At 34.8% G+C, this 27,926-nt stretch overlaps 1 protein-coding gene across 1 annotated transcript in view; it reads right to left on the bottom strand.

The window, feature by feature from the left end:
* The window catches only part of LINGO2 (leucine rich repeat and Ig domain containing 2), a 743,357-nt gene that overhangs the window by 702,283 nt on the left and 13,148 nt on the right, over positions 1-27,926 (bottom strand). The window contains exon 2 of the mRNA XM_015117575.3: positions 5,251-5,331. The gene's annotated coding sequence lies outside the window, so the exon portion shown is untranslated. The remainder of the gene's footprint in view (positions 1-5,250; positions 5,332-27,926) is intronic.

Raw genomic sequence — 27,926 nt, 5'->3', positions numbered from 1 at the left:
TATATGAGTTATAAGCGAACACAATAGGTACTCAATAAAGATTTAGCAAATAAATACATGCATGAAAATGTGTTCTAGTAAGCCAAGAAAGGTGGTGAAAAGAGAGATGCTTCTTGAGAACTTACTTTAATATTGGCAATAGCTGACATTTATCAAGAGTGTTAATCTTCTGAACAAAACCATAACATAAACACTGAAGAGAAAAATGCAGTGGCAACTTGATCAAATCTACTCTAGATCTAAATAAAAGATATGGGATCCACACCTAGACTGATCTCAGAGCAGTTATGCTTCACTACCATGTATGCCATTAGATTCTGTTTACATGCCAAATATATGCAACAGATTTAGTTCTGAAATTCCTAGTATTCCACACACACATGTAAATAAATCTATTGCATGATCCAATAGAATCGTAAGTTAAAAATAAATGAGATGCCATAAAAAAACCTTGCTATTTGGAGTGGTGAGACTGAAGGAAAATACGTACCATGGTCTCCTGAATGGAGAAACTTCATAAAGGATGAAGAAAAACACACCGTGAATTACACCATGAATAATATTACTAAATGCAAGCATGAACTTCCAGCATTTATAATACAGATCAGTGTAAGTTGATAGCATTGATTCAAGTTTTGGTTTAGTGAAAGCACTTCTATGGAGAAAATATAAAGATTTTAATAGCTTTGTTTAATCCATTGGTAAAATTAAAGCTATGTAGATGAATGAAACGGATTAATATCATTCAGGCAATCATTCCTCAACATTATCTCTGACACCTACATTGATGATCAATATTGGCTGGTAGAAGTTATGATGTATGTATTTTATGATGAGTACCAGACCATAGATATTTAGTGTTACTTTTTTTTTTTTTTTTCTTTTTAGATGGAGTTTCATTCTTGCTGCCCAGGCTGGAGTGCAATGGCGCGATCTCGGCTCACTGCAACCTCCGCCTCCGGGTTCAAGCGATTTTTCTGCCTAAGCCTCCTGAGTAGCTGGGATTACACAAATGCACCACCACACCCAGCTAATTTTTGTATTTTTAGTAGAGATGGGGTTTCACCATCCTGGTCAGGCTGGTCTCAAATTCCTGACATCAGGTGATCAACCCTCCTCAGCCTCCCAAAATGCTGGGATTACAGGTGTGAGTCACCGTGTCCAGCTTAGTGTTACTTTTTAAGAATGTATTTATGGGTTTGAAAACGTGCATAATTTTGGTAACTTCTCAGAAGCAGATATGGTTAATCAGAATATATACCTGAACATGCTACTACTATACTTCTGCAGAGACATACAAATGGAAATATATACAACCAATATCAAGTCTTTCCTTTGAAATAACTGGTTTTATCCAATACATGAAAAGAAATATGATTAATGGCCAACACTTTATCCAATCTAGAACCCTATATCAATAGAAAATAATAAGTAAAATACCCATAAAATATTTGGCATTAATCTATGCTTTAAAATGGCTCTAAAATGTACTCCTACTTAACTAAATAATTGTTAGGCTCTAATTCAAGGTCAGGTAAATGGCAAAGCATATATTCTGTAATAGTTTATTTTAAATCACTCTTTCCTACCATCCTTGGTTATACTATGAGCCTCAATGACATCATATGATGAGCAGTACTTTTATTATCCTTTTTTTCTCAGAGTAGTAAACTAAGCCTCAGAGACCTCATATAAATTGCAAAAGTGACATATCCAGAAATAGAGACTCAGGAATACTGAATCTGGATCTGGGATTGTAACCACTGAAATATTTTGCCATACTTTTGTCAGTTTTTCTCAGCTAGATTGAACTAATATATGTTTAAGCACAGTAAATAGTTGGCTTTAGGTCCATGTCCCGGTGATGGAATTAAAATACAACATTCCCAGCATTTTTAAATGAATATTCTTTATATTAAAATCACTTTAAATTAAGAAAACATATAGCTTAAAAAGTATCACTTAGTATTAAATAAAATGTATATAAAGGCTATTTCTCCACCTAAAAGATCGTCAAAGACTTGTAGAATAATAAAAGAGATGTAAAGTGTTATTTCTCCACACACTGGTTGACAAATGCATGGTCTGTGAGAAGCACTTGGCTGGCTAAAGGAACACACCAACTATTATCTCTAGAGTCAGTACTCAATTCTTTATGTAACAGCCCATTCTGTTTATATAGAAATTGTAATTTTCACGGTTATTTCTCACTTTAACTAAACCCATGTAATATTATTTTTAAAACCTTTCTCATATTGGGTCACATTTCATCCAAATGTCTCATGGCCTCCCTTAGAAACACAGCTATAAAATCTAATCTCCTTTTCACCTGACATGATTTAAAACATTTACAGAGAGTTACCATCATGTCTTACACTTTTAAATCTTACTTTCTCCAAACAAGTTATACCTAATCCTCTCAAACCTTCAAATTCCCACTAGGCACGGTGGCTCATGCTTGTAGTCCCAGCACCTCGGGATGCCAAGGCAAGTGGATCATTTGAGGTCAGGAGTTCAAGAGCAGTCTGGCCAACATGATGAAACCCCATCTCTACTAAAAATTCAAAAATTATCTGGGCATGGTACTGCATGACAGTAGTCCCAGCTACTCAGGGGACTGAGGCATGAGGATTGCTTGAACCCAGGAGGCGGAGGTTGCAGTGAGCCGAGATTGTGCCACTGTACTCCAGCCTGGGCAACAGGGTAAGCCTCCATCAAAAAAAAAAAAAAAAAAAAAAAAGAAAGAAAAAAATAAAAAAACCTTCAAATTCCCAAATTATTATGTCTGTTCTGGGCAGTTATCCTTGGGTTTATCAATGTTCTCCTTCAACGTGAACTGAGCTAACAGTTTTGGGCAGGTTCTTCTATACACACTGCTGACCTATTTTACAGCTTGTTCAGTATGCCTGTGCTGTCATCTACATTCCAATTACAGGTTGGTCATCACAATGGTGACACCTCCTAAACATGAACCTATGACTCTATGGACAACATAAAATGTCTCTGCTATATTCACAATTTTTCTAGCTCTTAACTAATATCATGGATTTTTTTTTTTTAATATTCTGGATGGCTTTAGAATTGAGAAAATAATCTTTAAAACCCCAACAAAGATTTTGAGGAAATGAAGACCTTTATTTTTCTTGGAGATCAGCAATAAAATAATGGTAAATAATTCAGTACCCATGGTGGAGTGGTAGTAGGGGAAGGTTAAAATCTCCTTTTCTTATTTTAAATGAAATATTATCCACAGGCAAAAGAAAAAGAGCCAGTGCTATTAGGCAAAGAGGATGAAAATGGAAGTGAAAATGAACTTAATAATTAGAACTAGAACCTAGAGGATATTGGCCTATCATTTCGCCCTTCCTATGTTACATGCCTTAAACTTTGGTTAAAATAAAGTTGTCAGTGCAGAAAAATTTGCATGTGGATTTGATTTTTTAATCCCATAAAAATAAAACAAATTATTAATTTTAAATAACTTCGAATAATTTCATAGATCAATAATGTGTGTTTCACTTTTAGCTGATAAGAAAAAAAAAACAACCTCCTAACTATATGCTCTGAAAGTACATCTTTAATATATCTAAAAACAACTAGTGTCCATTGGGTCCACAATCAGAGATATATTGCAGAATGTCACATAAATTCAAGCAGGGAAAAAAGGCTTTAATTTACCAGGATTACTTAAACTGATTAAAGAAACTGTGAAAGAGTATTCTCAGATATATTCAAAAAAAAAGCAATTACATTTCACTATGTCTCCAAATCATTTCAAATTTATCATATTTTAAGTGTCCTTAAATGTTCTTTTTGATTGGAAGAGTCCTATAAATGACAGGCAGTTTTGTGCTGTGCAAATTAGCAGCTTCTCCTAATTCTTTTCACAAGGCTGTCAATTTTTTATGTATTATCTCATCCAAGTTCACATAATGGAGACTCTTGTAAATTGTGAACCATATGCTTCATTGTGCAGTTCACAATTTAAATTTTATCAATGATGCCTTTAATTTTTTTAAAAAACTGACCAATATTGTATATTTTGTATCTGTTTGATTTACCCTAGTTACACCTGAAATATATGTATTTTTATATTTAATCTATATTTCTGCAAATGAAGAATGTCAGTTTTCTTTGAACCCCAAGATCCCATCCTAGACTAAGGTGTAGGTGTATTTTTGTGTCTATGTGTGTATTCACCATTTCTACCTGGGTAAATCACTTATGTACAACTCCCTGCTTCCTGTCTGTTATTGTTTGAGACAAGTGAACTTGGCTGGAAGCAAGCATATTCCCTTTTTAGAAAACTTATTTTTTTTTCAGAAGACAATTTTGTATTAGTGCTTCATTTGTTTGCCTTCATGAGGACACAAGTGATGCAGTTCCATACACCTTTCTTTAGATGAATTAAATAAGACATTTCTTAACAGTTATGAGCTAAACTTAATCTTCCTGGGCACCACTAGATTTATTTTTATTTTTTATTTTTATTTTTTTTTCTGTAATTTCAGGTAGTAAAAAGAAAACAGCAGTTGTAAATGCCACAATATACTCTCCAACATTTGGAAGAAATACGAAAACACAAAAACAAAAATACCCATTGTGATGCTCAGTAAGTATTCACTAGCAGAGAAGGCAAAGATTAAGAAACTAACAAGACATTCCAGGAAAAGAAAGTCACTCCCATCATATATATACAAGACACTGTAAGGCCATTAGTATTACTGGGGGAAATAAAAAGTAAAGGAACTCAGTTTTCATTTAAAATGTACAATACCTCCTATACAAATTTAAATTTATATACTTCTTATATCACAACTTTTGTTGTATGTATTAATAAACATCTTCATTCATCACCCTTTCAAATGTGTATTAAAACATGCTAAAATAGTGTTTTAATGGATAAAATATGACGTATATTTGAACATGCTAAAATGGTGTTTTAATGGATAAAATGACGTTAAGCAAACACAAACAGTATACAGACTGTCAGAAACATCATCACATATATAATAGCTTTACAGAGAAAAATTTATAAGCCCAGCAGTGGATTGTCAACATGCCAATAACTTCCTCCAGTCACTTTGGGGCACACAAATTAGAGGAACTAATTAAATGCTTGATTAAATTATTAAATATATGATTAAATAAAACTGTCCTCTTCCTTGGTATAATAAAAATACATTTTAAAATAAAAAATCCTATTTCATTTCATCCTCAAAACACAATTAAAATAAATTTGGCATTTACCTCATGTGATTAAAAATCCACTGGATACTTTAGAAGCGCAGGCAGCTCATGATACAGCTTTCTGACGGCACTCATCAATTCCTACAAATAACAAGAGGGTGAAAGAGAATATTCAGAGCAATACATGTCTCTGTAAAATGATGGTGATTAGCGATGACACTTTTATTATCACTCTACACTGCCTTTTAAAATGTACCTGACTATATATTGCTGTTATAATAGCTTTTGTTAAATGTGCAATATAGCAATGAAAATTATGTCTGTCTAGGACTTCCAAGGTACTAAAACAGACCCCAGATTACGACGTACTGCAAAATATCAAACCACACAGTAGCACGTTATTTTACTGAGAAAGGCTCTTGGATTATAAAAACAAAATAATTTGTAAATGAAATGTTTTCTTATGTGCGTTACCACATCAAATCATTTTTCTAATCATGATGCTAAGTTATCAGAAGTAGAGGGTTTAGCTTTTACCATTGGCTACTTTAACTAAATTGCAGCAAATATCCTTACTTTATATCTCATAGATTTCCCAGGGAAGAGCCATAAAATGTGGGAAATGATGGTTATCCATCTGATAAGTGAATATGCAATATGGTAGTTTTTAACTTATCAAATGAATGGCTATCATTTCCTACATTTTATGAATCTTCCTCAGGAAGACATAGAAAATAAAATAGGTATGCTTGCTAAAATAGCAAGATACTACATAGTATACACAGTAGAAAATTATATAGTAACTCACACTTTTACGGTTTCAATTATCTGGGGAAGAAACTTTTTTAAAAAAGCATTATTTTCTCCCATCTACTTGATGAAAGAGAAATAAAATAAGCAACATAGATGCGTATTTTGTTGCTGCATATTGTCACTTTCCCATGTTTCCCATACACAAATATGTAGCGTGATAACTGTATAGCATCCCTTTTCTACATGCCCATTACTCTAAGCCTCACACATGTTACGTTCAGGAACAAATCTCAGTGAATCACCACCATGGACATCTGCTCATCCTTTCCCCTCTGCACATCCCCGACCCTTCCTTTAAACCTCTGACTCTTCAGGTGACAAAGATGGTCAAGGTAGAATAAAAAGAGATGGTAGAAAGATGGTGCTCCTGTATTCATAATAGCAAAGACATATAATATACCTAAATGCTCATCAATGGCAGATTGGATAAACAAAATGTGGTACATATACAACACAAAATGCTATGCAGCTATAAAAAAGAAAAAGATTATGACCTTTGCAGCAACGTGGACAGAGCTGGAGGCCATTATCTTAAGCAAAAAAATACAGGAACAGAAAACCAAATACCACATATTCTCACTTATAAGTGGAAGCTAAACAACGACAATACACGGACACAAAGAAGGAAACAACAGACACTGGGGCCTATTTAATTAAGAGTGGAGGGTTGGAGGAGGGAGAGAATCAAAAAATTACCTATCACATACTATGCCTATTCACTGGGTGATTAAATAGCCTATACAAGAAGCCCATGTGACATGCAATTCCCTATATAACAAACCTGAACATGTACCCCAAACCTAAAATAAAAGTTAAAAAAAAAATGGTACTCAACTAAGAAGTATAACTTTGTCAAGGCACATATAGAAGATTGGAACATAAATACATGAGCATTTTCTTATCACAGGAGAAGTCATATAAGTTCATGATTTAAGTGTTAGATTTATAAAAATTACAGTATTTCAATTTTTCTGAAAGCTACTACTATCAGGAATTATATATATATATTATTTTCATATATAATATATTATTAAATATTTATTAATATATATATTTATAAACACATATATATATTTCTTATTACGTGTTTTCTTTTTTTGTTTGTTTGTTTGGAGGTATTACAACTCACTTTGAGAAAAAGATGCTTTATAGCCAAATAAATTCAGTATAGTGAATAACACATCCTGTTAGGTTCTAGAAAGAAATCAAAAGCTACACTTCCACTAGACGGAAACAGATTTAGAAAGAAAGTGGTAACCACTTTTACCAAGAAAGTGAGCATTCATATGTTCAGAATAGTAGGACACTAGGCAGAAAAACCCTAAGGCTCCAGGAATGGTTGTGTTGCATTTTATGAATTTCTACATATGTTGCAGAAACATCCCGTTTACTTGAGAATGCTTCAACTTCTCCAATGCCAGGTTGTCTTCTAAATCCATACAGTATTCAATTTTTTGTGCCCTGTTTTATTTTATGATTTATAAATCCACAGCAAACAACTCTTAACTCTTTATTGGAAGCTCACTGTAACAAGTGCTGTGATAGGCACTTTCATATGCATATCTCATTTAATCGACAAGATATGTACACTGTCACACTTTGCAACCATTGGCTTATATAATGGATATCTCAGCATACAAATCTTAAATTATAAGTTGTATGTTCCATGAAATAAAGTGCTGTTTCCTACTCATTGTAAGTTTTAAGTTCCATATATTTAATTTGACTAAAGTGCTTTCTGAATGTCTAAAGTGATTATTGAGTGTTTTAAAATATATATGGAATGTGAAAATTATTCAACTAAATCCATGATCTATTAGTTTGAAATGTGAATTTTAGCATTACAACAGAGAGATTCCTGAAACCTCATAAGATCTTTTGTTCATGATATTTACATATTAGATATATGATCTCTTTGAGGAAGAAGAAATGTACATTATATTTACAACCCACAAACCAGAAATTCCTAATTCCTTGGAAGAAAATAATTTTAACTAATACCCAATGTTATTTGAGGGATGTGAAAAATAAGTTATGTTGGTGAAGTAAGGAGTATGAATGCAAAAGAAGATACAAGATAAACAGGATTAAAAGGAGACTATTTTTCTAAAAAGAAAACTAAATGGTCAAGTGAGTGGATAAATAAGTTGGGTGAAATGTGTTGATAAAACTTATAATAGCATTGTGTTTGCAAGGTATTTTTTGAAGGGCAGTTTAAGTAGTACAATTTTCCAAGTAGAAATTCCTCCAGAGTTTTGTGGGTTAATAACAAAATAATGGAGAAAAGAAACCAAAGCTGTAATTTCTAAAAAAGTAAATCAAAATTTACAATGGTGGTGCATCACATTCTGTATTAAATGATAACAGCAGATGAGAAGCCAGGCCCAGATGTAATCCTAGATTATGTGATTTATTAGATTCTTCTCACCAAAATGATTTAGAGAAATAGTAGAAAGATATTAGTAATAGAATAAATATTGTTCAGGCCAGGTGCGGTGGCTCAGATCTGTAATCCCAGCACTTTGAAAGGCTGAGGCAGGCAGATCAACTGAGGTCAGGAGTTCAAGACCAGCCTGGCCAACACAGAGAAACCTCGTCTCTACTAAAAATAAAAAAGTAAAAAAATCCGGGTGTGGTGGCATATGCACCTGTAATGCCAGCTACTTGGGAGGCTGAGGTAGAAGAATTGCTTGAACCCGGGAGGCAGAGGTTGCAGTGAGCCAAGATGGCATCACTACACTCCACCCTGGGCAACAGAATGAGACTCTGACATAATAATAATAATAAATATTGTTCAGAGGATAAAAGAGGAAAATATGAAAATCAGTTTCTTAAGAATTGGTAGATGTAGCTCAACTGAGCTGGGACAAGATTGAGAACAGAAACATTAAGAAGCTATATCCTGAACACTTAAATCGACACAATTCAAGGTGAGTGATAATGTTTATAAACAAAAGAAAAAAAGTGGGAATTTGATGAATGTGTATTTTGAAGTAGTTAACAGACAAAAGATACCCCCAAACCATGTGTAAAAAAAAATAAAATTCATCTGTATGCTTAGGATGGTCAATAAAATCTAAAGTAGTGAGTGTATCTAATTAAAAAAAGAAATAGATCCAGTCTCATAGTCATCATGATATAATGGTTAAGAGAGAAAATAATGTTAAAGAGAGGTAGTGAACATGCTGTAACAGTAACTAGAGAGGATTAATATTTTTAAACTTCAAACAAACGTGACTCTAACTTCAAGGCCAGCAATATGTAAATGCAATTGATAAAATAATAACTGGCTGTGTTGACTTCTTATACAATACACGTAATCATCTTTAAAGATAAACAATACTTTAAATTGATTCAAACTGGGGTAAGCATATCATTTAGGTTTACAGTGATATGCTAGGAATAATTTGAAAAAGAAGGAAACAATCTCCCTCGAACTTCAGTGCTACTTGAAGTTTTAGAAGGAAAAATATCAACCCACACTTGAATGTTTCTAGGTGGAAATAGTCTGTAGTTATTAATTATGTCTCTACAATTGTTTCAGAGAAAGATTTGAAAACCCCTGCTATAAAGAAAAAGGTACACATTTTTACCATTTTCTCTGTCTTTTTCCACCACATTTTATAGTGATTCTCACACTTTATTTCAAGGTGGGGAAAAAGGGAGAATACTTTTCCAGAGAAAATATATACTATATGACATCTTCTCTCAAAAGGAAATGAATCCTTTAATTTATTTAAATGTTTATTTATTATTATTCATACTTTATATAGAGTAGCCTAGAGCGTTTCACATGGCATAACACAGGCTTTCACACATGATGCAGGGTTCATCATGGTCAAAAAGTCTGGCTGGTAAATTTCTTGGATGATTGCATAAGGCTAATAAAACAGCATCACTTAAGGATCATCCAAGTGATCTGCAGCCTCTCACTCTCAACATCATTGTCTTTTTGTTAGGTTAATCAAGTTAAAAATTTTCATTGTGTTTAAACTTTTAAAAGTTGAAATTCTACCATAGCTACACATTTTCTTAAGTGGATAGTGTATTTTGTTTGGTCTTAAAACATATGTTTATAAAATCTCTCTCTTTAAATTACACACAAACAAACACTTACACAAAACTTTTGTGTCTTGTATCACAATAGCAAAATAATAACGATAATTAACAGTTACGGAATGCTTTCCATATGCCAGGCACTGTTCTATGTACATTATATTTATTTGCATGGTTAATTCTCACAACAGCCCAAATATATTATTTTATCCCAATTGAAAGATACAAAGTTGTGGCACAGAGGGATTAACTAATCAGGTAAGTAAAGAGCTAAGATTTAAACCAAGGTGGTTTGACTTCAGAGTCTGAGCTACTAAGAATTGCTGCACTATCTTTGATTAAAAGATACCAATAATGGCATTCAGATAACAATTGTGCAGACATGTTCCTTAACCATCGCAACTACTCTTGACCAAAAAATATCAAATCATTAAAAATGTGATAGAGTGGCAGAAGTAGTGAGTGAGAAACAACAGAGCTCAAGCTATCTGAAGGCATGGGCTACTCCTGCTTACTTTATCTCATATTCATTGGTAAAGCATCTAAGACAAAGTAAGCCAGTATCCAAGAAATATTTGTTGTATGAGTGATTAATAAAGAAAGAGGCTTATATGAGCACTGGTATTTCTGCATATCTTGGCTGGAAGTGCAAACTTCACACACTAGTCCAGATTCAGCACACATTTTCAGTGGATTCACACTCTCACCTTCAACTACACTGTCTAAGACTCTCACATAATCCCTTGATCCCTGGCCACCTGTGTTCCATTTACAATTGCCTATATTCATATTCATTAAAGCCTTTTATGCTACAGTCCTTTAATAAACTGCTCTAATGAAAAAATCTATTGTAATTTCATTTAATATAGGTAATTTTAACACAGATTTTTGATAGAAAATACCATAATTCAGGATAGTAATTCTAATGGTAGGAAGATCAGGCAGTAACACTATAAACCAGAAATCCAAACCAAGAAGCCAATACCCTGGGATGTCCTGAGTTCCTCCTTCTCTCTCACCTCCCCAGAAGCATCGCAAATCCGTCTACATGTTATCATTATTACTGCCACACCCACTCCAACCTTTGGTCTCCTAACTAGTGTTTCTTCTTAAGCTTCTGCCCTTTCACTCTATTCTATACCTTCCAACCAAAATTATCTTAAAATATCAATTGGATCATGTCTTTCCACAAATGACTTCCTGTTGTGCTTTGAATATTTTTAAAAAAAAAAATCTTTATTTTTAAATGTTAAATCTAAAAGGCCTGGCCTGATCTGGTCACAGTCAACCTCACTTTCTGGCCTGCTCTCACCAGGCTCCATCTGTGCTGAAAGCTTCATTCTATTTCAAAGCCCTTACATGGCCTGTTGCCACTGTTAGAGCAATCCTCTTTCCATTCCTTGCTTAGTCATTCCCTTCTTTCCTTAGGTATCAGCTTAAATGCCACTTCCAAATGAATACCTCTTCCTAAACGGGAGTGCCTTTTGATATTCTGTTTGGCTTCCTGAAGTTTTCATCCCTGTCATTTTTTCATAATAATAGAGTGGTTTTGAGCTCAAGATTTATGTCCAGACTTACTGAGTTTAAATTTTGAGTGCATCACTTGCTAGACTGCATGGTGTTAGGAAAGCTGTAATCCTTGTTATGCTCTAGTTTCCTTATTTATAAAATCAGATACAACATCATGTACCTAAAGGGATGGTTGTGAGGACTAAGTGAGTTAATACAACTAAGCACTCAGAATAGGGCTTTGTACATCAAATACTCAATAAATGGAATTGTCAATACTAAGTGAAATCATATTTATTTGAGTAATCTTTTGATTACATTTTGCTATCCTGATAAACATGCAAACTTAAGACGAGCAGGAGCCCTGGCTATACTGTTACCCAACCACAAACTTGGTGCCTCAACAGTACTTTCCTTAGAAAAATTCATTACATATTTATTTAATTAATCAGCTAAATAAATGTGTGAATCTATAAATGCACAGAATAAATAATTTTAAAATAAAATACTATAGATCAGCGATTTTGGGGAGGGTGGATCTTTGATATCCACAAAATCATACAATATGTGGCAGTCTGCTTCACTTCTTTGGAAGGTTCCCTGGATCTAAAGACAATTTTGATATTGTGTTCACTCAACTGTTTCTCAATTCAAAGATATTTGAGAAATGACTGTAAAACACTTAGAGAAATTTGTGGCGGGTCATCTCATCTTCTTTCATTTACTGGCAAATTGGGTCGTTAGTGAGTACAAACACTTTGATGACTTTCAGAAAAAAAATTCTAATATAATATTTCTAAGTTTTAAAGAAATCTTTTCACCATTATCAAAGCTACCACACAGTTCCTTGGGGCTAGACTTTATTCTAAGAAAATCTCAAAACTCAGCTTCCCACAGGATTTATCTTCTAATCTTCTAACTTTGGTTCTGATTTGTTGGCATTGCTGTTTTGTAGATGTCACCTTATGATGCATAGTCAATAAGGATGTCTTGCTGATGCTTTTGAGAAAACTGCTATCCCAGTCCTCAAAACGGAAAGTATAAGATGCCAGATACCTAGACTTCCTAACCGTTAAAAAACAGAAATAACACTTTTTTGAGGTATGACTGGCATACGGAAAGCTGTACGTATTTAAGGTACACAACTTCATGAGTTTGAAGATAACTTTACACTTGTGAAACAACCTTCACCTCACATAGAGAAACAATAATAATAAAGAGGGTTTATAATTTTTAATATTTCTATTTAAATGTAGCTATGCTGATAAAAACATGAAAAGAAAGTGTTATACTAAAGCCTACTGAGTTGCTTTGTTCTGCTTTTTTAGGAATATTAATTTGGTCCTTTTTAAACATTTTTATTTATGTATTCATTTATATTAATTGATAAACATTATACATATTTATCAAGTACAACATGTTTCAAAATATGTACACACTCTGGAATGGCTAATGTATAATAGTATAATTACTATATACATTTCATTTCTTCACATACTTACCATTTTTTTTGTGGTGAAAGCATTTAAAATCTATTCCCTTAGCAATTTCCAGATATAATTATTGGATTATATCTGGAATTATATTCTAGGTGACTGTGTTATTGACTATGGTCATCACGTTTTACATTCAATCTCTGCAACTAATTCTTCCTACCTAACTGAAATCTAGTATACCTTGACCAACATCTCCTCAACCCTGCCCTGCACTCACCACACCTGCTCTCTACTTCTTAGTTCCATTTTTTTAGATTTAACATGTAAGTGAAATCATGATATATTGGTATTTCCGTGCCTGGCTTATTTTACTTAACACGATGTCCCACAGGCTCATCAATGTTGTTGCATATGATGGAATTTCCTTCTTTTAAGAGACTGGGAAGTATTCTGTTGTGTATATTTACATTTTCTTTATTCATGCATCTGATGAGAAACAATTAAGTTGATTCCATATCTTGGCCATTGTGAATAATACTGCAATAAACATGAGATGCAGGCATCTCTTCAACATATTGATTTTATTTCCTTGGGATATATACCCAGTAGTGGGATAGCTGCATCGTATGGTAATTCTATTTTTAATTTATTGATAAACCATCATACTGTATTCCATAATGGCTGTTCTAATTTATATTTCCAACTATAGTATACAGGGATTACCTTTCTCTATATCCTCTTCAATACTTGTTATCTGTCATCTTTTTTATCATAACAATTTTAACAGGTGTGAGGTGTTAGCTCATTGTGGCTTTAATTTGCTTTTATTTGATTATTAGTGATTGTGAGCATTTTTTCTATAACTGTTCACTATTTATATGCCTTACGTTGAGAAATGTCTGTTCAGATCCTTTGCCCATTTTTAAATCAGGTTATTTGTTGTCCTGCTATTGAGTTTTGTTAATTCTTTATGCATTTTTGACATTAAACCTTTGTCAGATATGTGGTTTTCTCCCATTTCATAGGTTGTCTCTTTACTCTGTTCATTGTTTCCTTGGCTGCGCAGAAGGTTTTCAGTTTTATATAACACCATTAGTCTATTTTCCCTTTTGTTACTTATACTTTAGGGGATGATATCTTAAAAATCATTGCCCAGATTAGTGTCATGGAACTTTTCCCTGTCTTCTTCAAGTAGTTATGAAGTTTCACATCTTATATGAAAGTCTTTAATCCAATTTAAGTTGATTTTTGTATATAGTGTGAGATAAGGGTCTAAATTCATTCTTGCATGCAGAAGACAAGCAGGAATAAGTTAGTACCCTGGAAAAATTCATGTATCACAAACACGGCTATGCCAGATACACTAGAGTGTCTTTTCCTGAAAAAGTTAATTGGAGGTTGGTAACCAGAAGGTTCTAAAGGGCAGCTCCTTTTAACTTCTTCCTCTGAGAAAGGACAATGATAGCAACAATCCAACCCCATACTGTGGTGTCCTCATAGAAGCCATTCCAACTGTCAGTGCAAAATTTCTTATCAAGCCCCTACTACTACAGCTTTAGACCTTTTATAGAATGCAAACAGACAAGCAGGGGAGGTGGAAAATGAAACAAACAAACAAACATAAAAGAAGTAGTAAGGAAAAAGGGATATGGGAATGGGTGAAATGTCTCCAAGAAGAAAAGGAGCATCTGGCTGCTGGAACTGATGACCCACACTTTGAGGGTTAAAGTTACACTGGCTGAATCAATTCCCGGGCTAGCCTCATTTCTCTGCAGATGTACCATATTATATTCAGAGTATTTTCCCAAACTGTGTTCCTTTACCTATAATCCTAAAATAGTTTGGCCTAAGCACTATTACTAAGTACTAACTACTAGGCTGAAGAATTTTGAAAGAAAAATCTACAGCAGAGAATAGGAAGTAGAATAGAGACTAGAGAGAAATAGCTTCTCTTAAGTGAAAGCTTATGATTCAATCAATCAACTATAAAATAATTTTAGTCTAAATGGACCCATAACACATTCTGATCTCAAATTATATTTGAACATATCAAGAAGTAGAGATTCAGAGAGGTAGAGTGACTTACTGACAGCAAGCTGAAATGGCAGCAGAACTTTGGCTTCCAGATGCTACACAGTGAGTGTTTTCTGACTTGTTTCACCCTCAGAGGACACTGTTGCCAATGCTTGTGCATAGTTGTTAGATTTATATTCAGCACTTTCCTGGAATTGCTGATTCCTGATCCTATATGCTGTCCTTTATAAAAAATGGATCTATAAACTTATATCAGTCTCTTTCAATGACACTGTTCAGTCACTTGAACACTGGAGCATTACTGAAGCCCTGAAAAGGATTGGACAGGTGGAAAAAAGCTCTTGAAACCTAACTATTAACACAATGGCCTTTCCTGAACCTGTTCTGTATTTACTGGACTGTGCCTGACTTACATGTCTGTGGCCTTGTCAAATATTTGGTTTAAATTTCACTCCTTGCAAAATAATCTGTTAATGAAAGAGTCATAACCAAAGTCTTGATTCATTTTTGTACAGGTCATCTTTTAGACCTTTTACATGATTTTTATCAACACGGAATATTGCTTAGGAATCTTGAGGAGGTTTTAATTTACTTTCCTAAGACTTTTTAATATCATTTTTCATTTTGCCAGATACTTTTATAAGATAATATCACGATTATAGATGTAATTCTATAGTCATCAGTCTATATATTGTGTTTGCAGCAATATGATTTGAAATTGATACAAAATTAGGGCAATTTTGGTCATTCTAAATGTATTGTTATATATTTAAAATAATTTGCAAGGGGTTAGTGAACTACATTAATTATGAATATTGATATGCTTTTAGATTATTTTGAATATGTTTAATTAAAGGAATTCATTCAGAGTTAAATAATAGGAAGATTTCATATTAAAACATAATTATAGAAAGTTGTTTCTCTCTATAGCAGATACATTTCTATTATTTTTAAACACAGGAATTGAAAAGAAATGCAAATTTTAACCAAAGCCACGGTGAGATGTCTTTGAATGAAGGATAACAAAACACATATTCTCTGATGTAAAGTATGCAGTTATTTGGTAGAGTGATAAAACTGCAGAACAGCTAAAAATAATGATTTTAAGTATTCCCACTTTCCCCGTCCTGAGATAACAGAAAGAACCTCACAGCTAAACATACTATAGCCTATTTTTGGTATTTTTTGCTTGTATGTATACGTTTTTTTTAATGTACCCAATTCTTTGCCCAGTACTTGTGCTTCATTTTAAATCAGTGTACTCGACCCTATTGTATTGCTGTTACTGATTCTAAAGGTTGAAAAAAAAATTCACAAGTCATATAACCTAAGCAAGATAGATGAGCCAAACTAATTTTTTAACCAAGTTTTGTACCACCATGTTCCTGTGAACTCCATCCCAATATCTGTATGGGCACATCTTTGACAAAACCTGTCTGGTTTTGCACTGTGTTTCTTTCACGGGATGATCATAGTATTTTTCACAATTTGGCACAAATCACACTCTTAAATCAAGCCTTCTAAGTTTTCCTACCCCAAGCAATAGGAACGTTGCTCATTCCCTCCTTTATGCCACCAAGCAATTAGATACATGCCTCTATTATTACATTTATCTTATTTCATAGCAATTATTTTGTATACAATATTTACCTGTTAATCAAAACCATAGCTTAATACGGTTCTCTTCTAGATGCCCATCTTAGAGCCAGGGTTAAATATTTCTTTTCTGAATGAAATAATCTTGTTTATATTTTATTTATACAACCATGATAAAAAATCTAACATGAAACGCAATCAAGCTTTATCATGAAAGTTTGTCATTCACTCATTCAGCATCTGCTATGTGGCAAGCATGTCTAGCTCTTCCTTAGTTTTGCAGAGACAGCATAGGAGAAACTGCGTGCGTTAACACATAGTAGACGCTCATTAGATATTAATGTATTTCCTTTTCTCCTTTCTTTCCTGCATTGTAGCCGTGTCTCACATGGGGTCAAATAACAGACTCGTTATTAAGTACTCTTACTCTTTAAATACATTAGGATTTATTAAGCTTTTGGTTTCCTGCTTTTATAAATCAAAACTTTTTTTTGAAATTCAAAAATTTCAAAAATATATTTTTTTTTTGCAAAAAATGTAAAGGTTTACAATTTTAAACACATTTTGTACCCAGTAAGTAATTTTATTTCCATTGTATGCATACAATAAATTAACAATATTTTCTGTGTAGACCAGGTTTTAAAATGTTTATTTATTTTTATTTTTATTTATTTATTTTTTTTGAGACGGAGTCTCGCTCTGTCGCCCAGGCTGGAGTGCAGTGGCCCGATCTCGGCTCACTGCCAGCTCCGTCTCCCAGGTTCATGCCATTGTCCTGCCTCAGCCTTCTGAGTAGCTGGGACTACAGGCGCCCACTACCACGCCCAGCTATTTTTTTTTTTTTTTTTTTTGTATTTTTTGTAGAGACGGGGTTTCACGGTGTTAGCCAGGATGATCTCGATCTTCTGACTTCGTGATCCGCCTGTCTCAGCCTCCCAAAGTGCTGGGATTACAAGCGTGAGCCACTGCGCCCGTCATCAGGCCTGCTGAAGTGCAGTGGCGCGATCTGAGCTTACTGCACTCTGCCTCCCAGGTTCAAGTGATTCTCTGCAACCTCTGCCTTCCATGTTCAGATGATTCTCCTGCCTCAGCCTCCCAAGTAGCTGGGACCACATGCATACACTACCATGCTAGGCTAAATTTTGTATTTTTAGTAGAGACAGGGTTTCACCATCTTGGCCAGGCTGGTCTTCAACTCCTGACCTCAAAGAGTGATCTGTCCGACTCAGCCTCCCAAACTGCTGGGATTAAAGGCATGAGACACTGCACCTGGACTTTTTTTTCTTTTTTAACCTTTTATTTTAGGTTTAGGGGTACATGTGCAGCTTTGTTATACAGGTAAATTGCATGTTTCACAGGTTGGATGTACAGATTATTTCATCACCCAGGGAATATGCCTAATACGTGATAGGTAATTTTTTGATCCTCTTCCTCCTCTCAACCTCCACCCTCAAGTAGGCCCCAGTGTCTGTTCTTCCCCTTTTTGTGTCCATGTATTCTTGTTTAGCTTCCACTTATAAATGAGAACATGTGGTATTTGGTTTCCTGTTCCTGTATTAGTTTGCTTAGGATAATGGCTTCTAGCTCTGTCCATGTTGCTGCAAAGAACATGATCTCATTCTTTTTTATGGTTGCATAGTATTCCACGTTGTATATGTACTACATTTTGTTTATCTAATCTGCATTGAGCATTTAGGTTTATTACACGTCTTTGCTATTTGTGAATAGAGGAGCACCATCTTTCTACCATCTTTTTTTTTCCTACCCTGACCTTTTTCACTAAAGAATTAGATATTTAGAGTCAAAGCACAGTGCTTAGTAAATAGTAGTTGACAGCTGTATTTATCAGTTAACATTATAACAAAAAATAGATGTACTTTGCAAGGTAATCTTTAGTTGTCATTAAATTTCTGCTTTTTTAATAATAACATTTCGTACAATTACTCATAGAAAAATATGTGTATCTGATTTCCATTTGAGGCTTTCATTTGAATCTATTATACTCATATATCTTTGGAAACATATGATGTCATGTCTCTCTCATAATTGATGTTCACATGGGCCAGTCATTATTTTTGTTTTAGTCATTTTGGAGTGGAGAATAACTCCTTTATCTTTGAAGTTCTCCCTAAAACTCCTTACAGTAAAGTTGTCAGTTTCAACTTGTCACATATTCAAAGTCAGAGATCCTAAAAATAATCTACAGATACGGAAAAAATTCATCCACATATTTATTTGTATATCTTGTATATGTGCAGGTATGTGAGTCTAGACATACATATTTCCTCACCATTCCTCAAATTCTATTATGACTACTCAATTGCACCATTATTGGTAAGGTTTGTACTAAAAGTCATAACTACAGTCCAGACTATATCAAGATGAGTAGTGTGTGGCTGCATGATGATTTATATATAACATGTATGATGTGTGTGTGTGTGTGTGTGTGTAAAAGAGAGAGAGAAAATCAATGGCCAAACATTCTAGCAGTATACATTGGATAGTTTTAAAATAGCTTTATTTTCTTTCTTTCTGCCCAGATATGGGGCAGAAATTGGGGAAATTAACCTGGCCCTAAGGTCTTGTAATTGGATATCACACATAAATATCCTCAAGCCTTACATCTTCTTTATATAATTGATGAAGGCATTCTAAGTACAATGTAAGTCTTTGTGCTAAGTATAATATAATGCAAATGCTTGACCAGATGATTTTGTAAGGGCAATATTCATTTTTGAAAATTAAACAACTGACATTTCATATGCCCAAAGGCTCTGGTACTGTACATATTATTGATTAAAGTGACATTTTAAAGTTACTATAGTGCAAAAGAGCTCATTAAAATAGAAAACTAATTTTTATGGCTTTTAATAGCTCAAAATTAGCCAGAACACTAACAGCGTAAATGTTTGACTGAAGCACCAGGTGGAAAATTTGTATCAATATTCAAATGTCCTCAAGTAAGATTTCATTTCATAGAGTACAATCTTGGGACCGTTTTCAAACTACACAGATCTATAAATGGCAAGCAAAACACCTGTATTAATCCTTGACTATGCTTTTATTTATTTTTTGGCAATAAATAGTCAACTTCTACACCTAGTCCTATATTTTACCACTTTCTAGAGACAGTAACAAGCCTCTAAATGCAGGTTTACATCCATTGGACACCTTTGCCCGATAAATTGAGCTTATTGGAATATCCATTTCCGGTCTTGTTTCTTTGGCTTAAATTACACCAGAATAGGAATCATTTCTGGTGATAGGAGTATTTAAACACCCATGTCCTACTGAAGATTCCATTTTGATACAGTGGAATTTATGCTGAATATAAGAAAAAGATGCCTTTAAAAGATCTTTCATTTCAAATTCTATGTCACACCTGTAGTAGGTATTCAACTTAAAGGGGATGAGTGGTTACTCTACTTTTATGGTACTTTTCAAGATAGTTACATCACTGACCATATTCAGACAGCGGAGATAGTAAAAATGCACCTGGACAAATGAAATTTGATTAAAATAAACATAACTGAGAAACAAACTATGTGTGGAAGTCAGTAAATTACACAGAATAGAAAACACTGATTTATTCATACCCAGATAACATGTCAGCTCCTATTTATGGCTGAGCACAGCGTTTACATAGGTAAGAAATACGAATGATATTGCAGTGCAGAGGGATGCATTCTTGACATTCTTGAATATAGTTCTCCCATTTATAGCTTCACTTGAAGCTAATGATTTAGGCGTAAGTGTAGGGTTTCATTTTCAGTATAGCTAAGATTGACTTCAGGTTAATTTTCAGTGTTATATTTAAGTTTCAACTAAACAGTCATGCCAAGTGAAATTCCTTGGTCATTCTTAAAATGTCAAAGGCAGAAATTATGAGAAAAGAGGCTTACCATAAATACTATGTCAGAAGCTGAACTGTAATATGTCTTCTGAAAAAGAGAGAGAAAGACTATTGGTCATAAGAGTCAGCTGTCCTCACTACTCATTTGAGTGAACATATGTAGATCATTTGTCCTCTCTTTCATTCTCAGATCTGTCTTACACCACAATGTGCTTGCTCCATCTATCACATTAATCTCTGTAAGCTCTATGCACATGGATACACAAAAAATCAATGCAGGCTCAAGCTCAATAACTGTATGAAAAAGGCCTGACAATTAAGGTGATTTTTTTGTTTATTTTTATTCAGTTGTTTTAATGGAAATGTACAATTCAATATTTTGATGCCAATTTTATTTTATTTCTTATTTCCTGAAACAGGGCTATACAGTAACATAGTTTCATTACAGTAATATGTAACGATTGTACCCAAATCACAATTGAAAAGCTTCCAAGTTATGAGCAAAGACTCTGTGAATGGGAAAGAGGAGAAATGTGTCAGCTGCATAAAACACAGACAAAATGTAAATAGTGTGAAACCTTCCAAAAGTTAACTTTGAAAAAGTTCTAAAAATTTCACACCAAAATCTCATCCCTTCAAACAGTTATATGCACACTCCTCTATTTACTCATATGATAAAAATGGAAACTTCACATATAGAGTTGCCGCAGGCTACAGTAAACACTGTGAGGCAGAAATACATGACCTCTGGCAGGGTGTATCACAATGACCCCATTAAACTCCTTTAAGGATTCTCCTTATGATCTCAGTTCATTAGTCCTTTAAATAGCATTTGCCATGACAAAAGAGAACACTTAGAAGGAAAGCCTTAAATCCTTCTCAGTCAAAGGCTCACTGAGCCAAGAACAAGCCCAGAAGTTATCAAAACAAAGCTTCACAAGTTTGGAATAAATTAGCTTGCTTGGGCACAAACTGAATAATGTGTCTGTGTTTTTTCAGTGCCTAAACATAATCTGTTTGCCTCAGGCTTTTTCTAAACCTAAAATCTCATGCTGTCAATGTTATCTCTAACCACACTCCTTTAAATGAAGGAATGTCACTGCTTCAGGTGACATGGTTCCTGCTAAGGGAAATTGCCCGAGGAAGAATGCAGGTGTATCTGCCATTCAAAAGCCTAAAAGTTGTGTTCGTTCTTTAAAAATAAACTCGTTTAAACAACAGAACTAGTTATAACATTAATTTATTGTCAACACAACTAACTGCAGGCAGGCAGATATAATAACCTATGTGTAAACTACTAAGCAAGCTGAATAGAAAGGAATCTCTACTGTGAGTGACTTTCATGGCACTAACACAGGTACTCACTAAAGCCGTATTTCAGATTCCATTGTGTAGTTTCATTATTACTATACGGATAGCTCTGCACATAGCTTCCTATAATATGTCATCTATCTGTCGTTTTCACCTTAGCTCATTTTGATTCATTAATGTGTTGAGGGGATGTACTGCATGGCAGCCCCCTGATCCTCATCTGCAGGTGTTCATGATTTTGCAAAATCCCTTTCCCTTGATCTTGATGAGCATGTGATTTACATCTAACTGACAGAATATGGTAAAGACAGCAGGATGTCATCACTTCCATGATTATGTAAGACTGTCTTGTAATACAGTTGCTCTAGTCTGCTCTAGTCTTTTTCATCCAGATGAAGTAAGTGGCCATATTAGGGAAGTTCACATCTCAAGGAACTCCAGGTAAAATGTTTAGGAACTGTGGGTAGCTCTTAGGAGCTGAAGGGAATCAACAGAAACTTAGGACCACCCCCAGCTACAGCCATCAAGAAACCAGGACCTTTTGTGCTTGAACTGCAAAATAATGAATCTGACAAAGAGCTGAATGATCTTGGAAGTGGATCTTACCCATTTTAGCCTCCAGGTGAAAAACAAACAACCACATTAAAAATTGAACAAAGGACATGAACAGACACTTCTCAAAATAAGATATACATGCAGCCAAAAAACATGAAAAAAGCTCAACATCACAAATGATTAGATAAATGCAAATAAAAACCACAATGGGATACCATCTCACACCATTCAGAATGTCTATTATCAAAAAGGTAAAAAACAACAGATGCTGGTAAGGTGGTGGAGAAGAAGGAACACTTTTACACTGTTAGTGGGGGTGCAAATTAGTTCAACTATTGTGGAAGACAGTGTGGCAACTCCTCAAAGACCTAGAGGCAGAAATACCATTTGACACGGCAATCCCATTACTGGGTATATATCCAAGGGAATATAAATCATTCTATTATAAAGATACATGCATGTGGATGTTCACCACAGCACTATTCACAATAGCAAAGACATGAAGTCAACCTAAATGACTATCAATGATAGACTGGATTAAAAAAATGTGGTAGGCCGGGTGCGGTGGCTCACGCCTATAATCCTAGCACTTTGGGAGGCTGAGGCTGGTGGATCCTGAGGTAAGGAGATCGAGACCATCCTGGCTAACCTGGTGAAACCCTGTCTCTACTAAAAATACAAAATATTAGCTGGGCGTGGTGTCGGATGCCTGTAATCCCAGCTACTCAGGTGGCTGAGGCAGGAGAATGGTGTGAACCCAGGAGGCAGAACTTGCAGTGAGCTGAGATTGCGCCATTGCACTCCAGCCTGGGTGAGAGCGCGAGACTCCATCTCAAAAAAAAAAAAAAAAAAAAAGTGGTACATATATACTATGAAATATTATGCAGCCATGAAAAGGAATGAGATCATGTCCTTTGCAGGGACATATATGGAATTGGAAGTCATTATCCTCAGCAAATTGATGCAGAAACAGAAAATCAAATGCCACGTGTCCTCACTTATAAGTGGGAGCTGAATGATGAGAACACATGGACACATGAGAGGGAACAACACACACTCGGGCCTGTTGGAGGGTGTAGGGTAGGAGGGAGAGCATTAGGAAAAATAGCTAATGGATGCTGAGCTTAATACCTAAGGTGATGAGACGACATGCACAGCAAACCATCATGGTACACATTACCTATGTAACAAACTTGCACATCTGCACATGTACCCCTGAAGTTAAAATAAAAGTTGGAAATTAAACAAACAAACAAACAAACAAAAAACCAAAAGACATCGCCCAGCCCACACTCTGATTACAGCCTTGGGTGACCTATGAGCAAAAGACACAGCTAAGATGTACCCAGATTCCTGACCCATATAAAAATTGTGAAATAAAAATGCATATTGTTTCAAGCTGCTACACTCATGACAATTTCTTATGTAGTAAAAGAAAACTAATACAATGTATATAAGATAAGATAGTATCATTTCTGACTATCAGTTACCTACTTCCATCTCCCTGGGTAAGGCTTTCTTCATTTCTTATTAGGAAAATTTGTTGTAGTCATTTTCTGGAAAACTTTACTTTCAATTCATGAATAGTTTCTAGAATAGTTTTCAAAGTTGTTTCTAGGGGAGACCTTTATCAAAACAATAAAAGACATACTTTGCCTTTGGAATTTCTGTCTTTTACTTACTCTCTTCTTTCTATCCTCTTCTATTCCCACTTAATCAGGTGAATTCCCCAGTCCTTTAATCTATTGTTTCTCCACCTCTCCTCCTGACAATGAATCTTTCAGATGCCTCACAACCCTTCTCATTCTAACAAGCCACTCTTAAGATTAATAGATCATAATAGCTTAATTCCATTTGTATTTGTACAGAGACTTACACAAACACACTGCCATCCCATGGTTATTAAGTGGACCAATATTGTAAATAATTGTTGAAGAGAAATTTCAGTATATAGAACAGGTAAAGCAAGGTTGATGGTAGATGGTATTGTAGAAGGAGATGGAGAATGTGGGTAGGGGTTGACAGAAAACCCAGTACAATTCCAGCTCAACATCTGCTACACCCCTTAACACATGCAATGTCAGCCCAGCAGCATCAATGCGCAACCATAAGGTTTTGGTTAAGACAGTTTGAAAATCACGGCTTTAAACCAAAATAATTCTTCTCTGATGGGAATATATCTCAATAGTTCTCAAAAGAGATTGGTTTACAGTCTTAATGGAATCATGCCATTTTGCCAAAGTTTAAAATATATGACGTCAATTTACCCTCAAATTCTTAGTATTCTCAAATCACATATAAACCTACTGTACCAATTTCACAAACTTTATTTTCCTGCTAGCTCACCCTTGGGTAAAGTTGATTGGTTGAAACAAAAGTATTCATAGAATGTAGACTTTTTCATTTTTCCCACATCACAGTGAATGCACCTGGGGCCATCACTGATCTTTACTGTATTGGATCAGTAATTGACTTTTTTCCTTCCTGTAGCCTCTGATCTTCCACGTGCAAGCAAAACCTTATATCATAATCACTTGTAGAATGTTTTGTCAAATTCCTTATTGCATCCTTAAGAAACTGAGAGGAAAAAAATGCCTCTTAAAAAAAAAAAAGCAGGCCGGGCGCGGTGGCTCAAGCCTGTAATCCCAGCACTTTGGGAGGCCGAGGCGGGCGGATCACGAGGTCAGGAGATCAAGACCATCCTGGCTAACACGGTGAAACCCCGTCTCTACTAAAAATACAAAAAGAAATTAGCCGGGCGTGGTGGCGGGCGCCTGTAGTCCCAGCTACTCCGGAGGCTGAGGCAGGAGAATGGCGTGAACCCGGGAGGTGGAGCTTGCAGTGAGCCCAGATCGCGCCACTGCACTCCAGTCTGGGCGACAGAGCGAGACTCCGTCTCAAAAAAAAAAAAAAAAAAAAAAAAAAAAGCAGTACATCTACATACTAAAAAATTTAAAAGAATATCCATCATAGTAGTGATCTTGAGAATCTTGGATAACTTGTATTTAACATTTATATAAGGTATGTGCATATTATTTCATTAACATAATTCATATCTCCATGTACACTTTCAGCAAAAGGATTTTAAAAGTCTTGTGTACTAATATTAATGCATCTGGGTACTACCAACAATAGCTACAATTGAGTGAATTCCTACTATAGGCCAAAGCATAGCTAAAAATTATGTATATATAGCAATTTCTGAAGAAAACATATAATGAAGTTATTAACTCCATCTAACAATTAGTAAACAAGCTAGAATGGGTGAGGAATCCTCAAAGCAGAGACAGCTAGTAAACTCTGGAGATGAAATAAAATCTCATCCCTCATTATCTCCAATGCCTGTGTTCCGAATCATTCTGTCACTGGTTTGATTCTAGGATGGAATGAGGTTACAAAGAAAATAAAATGGATAATTATTTATAGTAACTGGTATTTGCACTATGATATTCTCATATCCATTCCTAGGTACTCTCTTGCCTTTAAGATAATCCCAAACTTTATAAAGTAGCAATATCAGCCGGGCACGGTGGCTCATGCCTATAACCCTAGCACTTTAGGAGGTTGAGGTGGGCGGATCACCAGAGCTCAGGAGTTCGAGACCAGCCTGGCCAACATGGTGAAACCCCGTCTCTACTAAAAATACAAATACTAGCCGGCTGTGGTAGTGTGCACCTGTAATCCCAGCTACTCAGGAGGCTGAGGCAGGAGAATCGCTTGAACCCAGGGGTCAGAGGTTGCAATGAGCCAAGATCATGCCACTTCACTACAGTCTGTGTGAAAGATCAAAACTCCGCCTCAAAAAATAAAAATGAAATTAAAGTGACAATTTCTCTCATATCTCCTTGTTTATACTTAGAACCGCTTATAAGACCTTTCCTTTCTATTCAAACCTTTATGTTGTCAAATACAGGTTTTCCTATTTTCTTGCCTCCATACATTCATGCCATTCAAAACATAATCACCTGAAATATGATCTCTCCATACATAGCTGTTTTCCAAGGACTACATCAAATCTTACCTACTCAGTGAAAACTTCTCTAACAATAAATGCAAGAAAATTGCCTGACATTGGGGTGGCACTGGTGCTCATAAAAACGAAGGTATTGGAGTTTCCATCTTAGTCACATGTGATTTCTTTCTCTGAATTCATAGAACAGTGGGTGTCAACATCACATATTTCGAATATATATTGCCTTATACTTTTAAAATCAAAATATGAGCATGTTTTATCTTTTCTACTACATTGTAGAAGAAAAGACTACTTGCTTCAGAGAGCAATAAATATAGTTTATTATATTAAGGTATTTAATAATTATTTTTTGATGAATATTCTGAGATCTGTGATGAAACAAATTGTCATTTTTTTTTTAAATGAGCATACAGTTATCACCTTATCATTTTAGGTTAATAATTCAGCATTTTATTTTTTCTCTACTAGCCTCCAGGCAGCTTTTCCCAATTTTGTGCTTGAGTCATAGCCACACAATCCAAGCATTAACATTGTATTAGGGTTATATTTTACATGTGATTTTTCTTGGTGCACTTCCATTTTTTAACATATTGTTACACTTTAAACATATGAAATGATAGAAATCAAGAATATATAATGTTTAAAGCCAATATTTTCAGATACCTAAAATTCGGTACCATTTCTCATTTACCTCTGTAACTGATAGTTCATTCATTCCGTGATTTATTCATTAAACATTTATTGCACTCCTATCATCCATCATACACTTTACAAGGTATTTCAGATGCAGGGATTTTAAGAGACCATCAATGTGGTGATCCAGATACATCAATAGACCATAAAAATATAAAATAATAATTATTCTACCAGAGATATTCACAAGGTGAAATAGAAGTACAAAGGAAGACATCCTTAAGTCAGCCTGGCAAGGCTTAGTCTCATTCAAGTGTTAACCCCAGATTTTGAGAAGAGGCTTCTTATGAATCTTAATCTGAATTCTGTCTTGGAGTTAAATAAGTTCTCATTCAAAGTACAGCTCTGAAATGCCAGGGCAAGCTGACATCAATAGCCTTTTTAGAACCTGAAAAATAACTGCTGGCTTGAAAATGTTAGGGGGATGGTAGGTAGGATTTGTGTCTTCTTTATACATTTATTCATTATAGTTTTCATATGCTTCTCATAATTCCTGAGTAAATGCTTTCATCAATTGCTTTCCCATGTTGTTGGTGATACCGCTTACTGGAAGTCATACACTAAGTGTATACATATGCTATCAGAAGGTGGTACTTAACCAATTTATTCTTATCATCAAGTATTAGACACTGACCCCATCAAAGTCCATGTCCCTACTGATATTTTGAGCATGATATCAGGTGGTAGTTAGTGAAAAAATAAGCTTATTATTGCTTCCAGCTATAACTTCTGTGGTCCAGTTAAAAACTCTTATGTAAGGCCATTTTCAATTGAATATATGGTTTGCAAAAAAAATCATTTGTGAGACAGTTGTTTCATTATGGACACATTTTTATTTTCAAATAAAGATTGCAAGTAGAAATATATTTTGTTCTCAGGTCAATTTTCCCAGGTCAATTTTCTATTA

The sequence above is a fragment of the Macaca mulatta genome, chromosome 15, assembly GCF_049350105.2.
Source record: "Macaca mulatta isolate MMU2019108-1 chromosome 15, T2T-MMU8v2.0, whole genome shotgun sequence".
Taxonomy (NCBI): Eukaryota; Metazoa; Chordata; class Mammalia; order Primates; family Cercopithecidae; genus Macaca; species Macaca mulatta.
Note: the sequence above shows the minus strand (reverse complement) of the source record. Positions and strands in the feature narration are given on the sequence as shown.